This window comes from Papaver somniferum, unplaced genomic scaffold, assembly GCF_003573695.1.
Source record: "Papaver somniferum cultivar HN1 unplaced genomic scaffold, ASM357369v1 unplaced-scaffold_132, whole genome shotgun sequence".
NCBI lineage: Eukaryota > Viridiplantae > Streptophyta > Magnoliopsida > Ranunculales > Papaveraceae > Papaver > Papaver somniferum.
The window spans coordinates 3,633,899-3,639,898 of record NW_020622381.1 but is presented as its reverse complement, the minus strand read 5'-3'; positions in this window follow the sequence as shown (position 1 = coordinate 3,639,898).

The following is a 6,000-nucleotide window of genomic DNA, read 5'->3' as shown; positions in this document are numbered from 1 at the left end:
AGGTATTTACCATTTTAGGCACAATTTTAGAAAATTAAATGTATATTCATTATGCAAACCACCACAAAGGATACATAATACTTTATGTGGCCATATTTTGATTTATGAATCAACTAATTTTCCGTTGCAACTAATAAAACGATGTATAACCATTATGCAAACCGCCACAAATGATGCATTACACATCATGCACCATATTTTGGTTTATGGATCGACTAATTTTTCGTTTCAGAAAAAGTGATACTTTCACATTCCGTTTCAGGAAAAGTGATACTTTCACTCCGTTTTGGGAAAAGTGATACTTTCGCCCCTTTAGGGAAAACTGATATTTTTCTGAAACGGTGCGAAAGTATCACTTTTTCTGAGACGGGGGAAAGTATCACCTTTTCAGGAAAGGGAGCGAAAGTATCACTTTTCCGAAAACAGAGCGAAAGTAATCGCAAACAAACCCCATCTTTAGATTCTTCTTCGATCGGCCCTCTCACCGTGACAACGATTGTACTAGTCTATACGATAGCTACCAATTGACCACGAAACGAAAGATTTGTGATTTGCCATGAATGCAATATATCAATACACGCAAGACTAAATTTTCTATCATCTTTGACTTGCTGGTGTCATCTCATCCAAATATTACATAATATACAAAATTGAATTTTGTTTGGGTGAGTGAGTAGATCTTGTTTGATATTTTTTCTTCTTGAAAATCTTAAAATTCTGATCACTACTCTCATACGTAAATAGACAAGTATGCCCATCACTCTTTTGTATAGTCTGTATGAATCCATCTATCTCTATCAACTTGCTTGCATGCATCTCCTTAAAGAACCATGCATTGATCTGGATATATATCAAACCCACCAGACAAATTCAATTGCTGGCAGTGGCTGCTATTATCATCTCTATCTTAATTAACGGGCCACCAAATACTCACAAAACTGATAACTGAGTCGGCTCGCATAATGATCCGAGTTAAAACTTTATTCTCATAATTCTTATCCATAATTGATCAATTATCACCAGTATTTTAACTGACTTACTTTCACTAATATCATCATTAAGCTTTTTTAATGATACACTAATATTACCTTTTTGTTTTGCACATGTGCGAGTCCCCACACAATAAAACAACAAGTGGCTTCAGTAGAGCCCACACATGTGTTTCCCACACTTGATTGTTTTGGTTAGAATTCAAGGAAGGAGGGAGGGCAAATGCAAATTGTTGTCCAGCTTTGTTATATGTAGAGAAAGTAGAATGAAAAACTAATTTTCATCTCCCCCGAAGTGGTTAGAGTGGATGGTGCAACATAAAGTTGTACCAAACTTTGTCCAAACAAACTCTTGTCAACTAAAAGGAGAGCTTTTACGAAGGATTATGGGTTAAAGAATATGTGTGGTCACTCCCTACATTTTCCTCTCTATATTCATATAAAAATAAAAAATACAATGTCTCACATTTAAATGTGACAGTGTATTTACCTCATAATTCTCTTGCATATTATTAATTCTTATTATTTATTTATTTATTTTTGAAGAAAAGAGGTGATCCTCGTAATTTCAATGATAGAGAACAATCGTATATACCACGTTAAGATACATCGTTGAAAAACATAATAAAATAATGATATTTCATATGACAATAATAAGAAAATTGTAATACAAACATATTAAAATATACGAATTTCAAAACGGAAATTGATGATACCCGAGGGATGACAATTGAATTAAAATTCTGCCATTTGAATTTGAAGAATTCGTCTTCTTCTTCTTTAAAATGGAATTGTCCCATAAGGGAGTAATATGCACAAAGCACCATTATCACAATGAAATCCGGTAGCCATTGATCTTCATTAGAATGTAGAATCATGCCATATCGGAAGAAATCATCATTGATATACTTGAAACAATTGTCTGAAACGCCTATAAGGATATGAGAATCTCTAATGGTTTTGAATATACCATAAGAGCAATAATGAAATTGAAACAGGAAAAACCTAAAAATCGCATAGAATAGCAATATTTTATTTAAAATATGAAAAATTGGGTCAATTGCCCAAATATTTTTCAAAACATGGTTCTAATGGACGAGTAAAAATTAGTATGAGTGAAATGGATATCAAAAAAATAGCAAGAAATGAATCTGGATTCATCATGGCTTAAACTTAAAAAATAGCAAGGGTGAAACTGGGTGCATCCTGATGTAAATTAAAAATAAGAAAAACTATTTGAAAATGGGTAGAATGAAACTGTTTACATCCTAGCTATTTTTACATTCTCGTCCATTTAAACAGTATCAAATTTTACATATCTTTTTCACCCAGGAATTATCGTTATTGGATTAATTGACCAATTTTGTGTTAAAATAATTACTAATACAAATATTTACTTATTGTACCCAAATTTGATTGGAAGATCTCCAACAGATTTGGAGTACAATTTTGGAGAATCAAAGATTTAGGAAGATTTGTTTGCAGCGAATATTTTGGGAAAAACGATTAGGGGAAAGAAAAGAGAAATCTTCAAAGTAAAATCGCTAAATGTTATTAATATAAATGATTCGGATAAAACGTATGCGACCTACTTAACGAAATACTTTATTCCTATCACCGTTCTTTTGGAAAGATCGAGACAGGTCGCGAGTTTGATCCCCACTCCCTTGAAAGATGAAGTTGTAATTAGGGGTGCACATACCCTACCCATACCCGCCAACCCTACTCTACCCGCTAGTTTTTTAACCGTATCCTATCCTATCCACTATTTGGCGGGTAGGGTGGCGGGTAAAGATTTTCTTAACCGCCAGTAAACGGGTAGGGTGGCGGGTATAGGCCATATCCTACCCACCCTACCTAGGAGTGCACATACCCTACTCCTATCCGCCAACCCTACCCTACCCGCCAGTTTTTTAACCGTATCCTACCCTATCCATTATTTGGCGGGTAGGGTGGCGGGTAAAGATTTTCTTAACCGCCGGTAAACGGGTAGGGTGGCGGGTATAGGCCATATCCTACCCACTCTACCCGTTGTGCAGCCCTAGTTATAATTACCTATTAGAGGACGCGAGTCCCCATTCCCTTAAAAAAGAAAACACTCTGGTTACATATTAGATCCAGAGCAATTGTAAAAACAGTTTGCAGCCACGTTAATGGTAAAAAAAAACCGCATGGATCTCTTCAAGACAGATTCACAAAATTCTGTACGTTTCATAAAATTTTCCACTAGACTACAATTGTATATATCAGGAATGATTGCCAAAATAAAGCAGAGAATGCGCCAAATCTCATGCAGCATTATCCGACAACTACACGGTAGCTTTGTGAGATGTGCTAGGCCAGACTAATAGCCACAGTGGCACAACACAACATGCGTCACAGATAAGTATGTGGCACATCACAACACAACATGTTAAGAAAGTTCGTCATAACATGCATAATACGCTACACAATATGGTACAATATATCACATTTCATGTACATTTCACAAAATTTTTTTTTTCTAACCGATTGTTGACATTTTATTTTTGTTATATTGATTTATTTCTACAATAACACATATATCATCTAAACATCTAGAAATTATTTTTTTTGGAAAACCTAAAACAAATGTGTTGAAAACAACACGCACGACACATCACATTTATTTTTATGACACAACACACTCCCTCTTCCATGTGCTATGCCGACACACCTTAATCTTTGGCACAACACGACATGCAGCACGCTAGACACATGACAGTATGGCTAGTGTTGTGATGGACCGACAAGTTATACACCTCTGGTCACGCGTAATAACATTCTCATTTTGTAATAAAATTCATGCTTTAAAAAAATAAAAATAAAGACTGCATTATTATTTTTCGAAGCATGCATTATTTTTGTTGCTTGTATATGCATTCCACTAGTTCATTTCATGGCTCAAGTAGGTTAGATTCTTTGAGATGTTGCCAAACCAAATGAGTGAAGTATGAACAGGAAATGTGTGTGAGAAGAGAAATTGGCATGAGAAAAGGCTAAAACAGAAACTAACTTTCACAGCTAGACATCATGGAGATGGAAAATCTATGCCTTTATGTTTGTTTTAAGAAACCATGCAATCACAAGTGGGAGTGGCCTTTTATCTTTTTGATCATACCTACCTCAAAGTAGCAAAAAGTTAGGGTCTTGAAATCAAGGCTATGAATTCTAGAACCATGATTCAAGTTACTAGCAGCTAGCTAGTAGCATAACAACTATTTCTGTTTCTGATGCTCAATGGATAGGTTTATGGTTAAATTAGTATGCACGCATTGTGTGATTGTAAGGGATGAATGTGTTACTTGAATTGACATTGAAGATATATACAGATAAAAAGTAAAATGTGACGTTTTTGGAGGATGACAATTAAGAAATTAACGACTCCTTGATAGGTTTTTGTTGGGACATGATATGATTAGTGATAAGACTAAGACTTTTTGTTAGGGACACAAGTTAGCGTTAGGATGCAGGATGCTAGTCGTTTTAGTTTGTTAGGGTTGTCCAAATACGGGTAGAATTGGGTGATGCATTATTTGTCCTCTAGATTAAGTTTTGTCTTCCCTAAAAATATCTAGCTCTGAAATAGTGCTGCCCAATGTGTGCGACTCTTTTTCATGGGTGGTTGAAAATTTAAATGTTGACAAATTTTGATTTTCACAGGAAAAATAACTAACTAAATCCGCATTAGGATGACTTATAAATTTTCAACTGTGGACGGCATTAGAAAAATTCTCCTCGTCCTTACTCAAACTTGGATACAAATTATGCTCCCATAATCAGTAGTTTTTGCGGAGGCCCCCCATGCGGCCATGCCCCACCTGTCACCTAAATGTTTAATTTGGTATCATTTCAAAACTGCCATTTTCACTCGGCCCGCCCGGGCTCCCCTGGATGAGAAGGACCACTCATTCTTTGTGTGTCACTCACAACTTGCATGCACAGTCTTGATTCGTTAAACAATGAATAACATGATGATTAATCTTATCATTAACAATCATTTATGTGGAAATAGTAAGTAGAACATTGCGAAGACAAGCACATTGATAGGTGCAGTAAGGACCAATCTAAGCTTAGATCTCTTTTCCTCATTTACGAGATCACCTTGGAATGCAAAAAAAAAAAACCAAAATAAATGACGATCATGTGAGCTACATAGACAGGTAAAAATCATCTGTAATCTAGTCTGTACTTATCAGTGAACAGTGAGAGCATGTCTGTTATCCAATCGGATTTCAGTACCGAAAATCAAACTCAACGTGAGTTATAAATACTAAATAGCAACATAACTCTGGCAACTTAGGTGAGTTTTAGTACCATAAAATTGAGACCTGCTGCCTATGGTTAGTTGAGCCATCCGTGACTTTTCTCCCCTAGCTAACACCATATGAACATGATGAGCTCACTAACCAGTATTGTTTGTCAAATTTTTCATTTTTTCAAAGGCCTCTTCGTCACTTACTTAGAATATATACCCATCAATATTTTTCCCTTTTCAGATTTTACAGGTCATCATTATAAGCTAATCTTTGTCATCATCTTATCTGTTTATCCAGTTACTATACTCACGGACCCACTTTCCAGTAACTCTGTACTGTAATCTCAGGAAATCCAAGCAGCAGCAGCCTCTGTAACAGTTAAGTGTGCGTTTTAAACCCTCGTGATCAACAGCACCGTTTTCAACTCCCATTCACCTAATTAAGCAGCAGCTCTTCTTCGACACTTCCTTTTCTCCCTCTCACAAACAACAAACAATCCAAGATTCCAAGTTACTAATACCAGATAGTTGTGAGACCCAGAAAATGTGCAATCATCAATAGATTAATGTCACAATCACTATTATCCCATTTTTGCAATTTATATACCATCAGTCATTACGCCTCGCAAACCATGCTCAACAGATATTCACGATCTGAATTCGAAATCCGTTTATATTATGAACTTTTTTTTTATGAAGCATTCCTTTTGTATTTTGATTTCTATCTATGGAGAG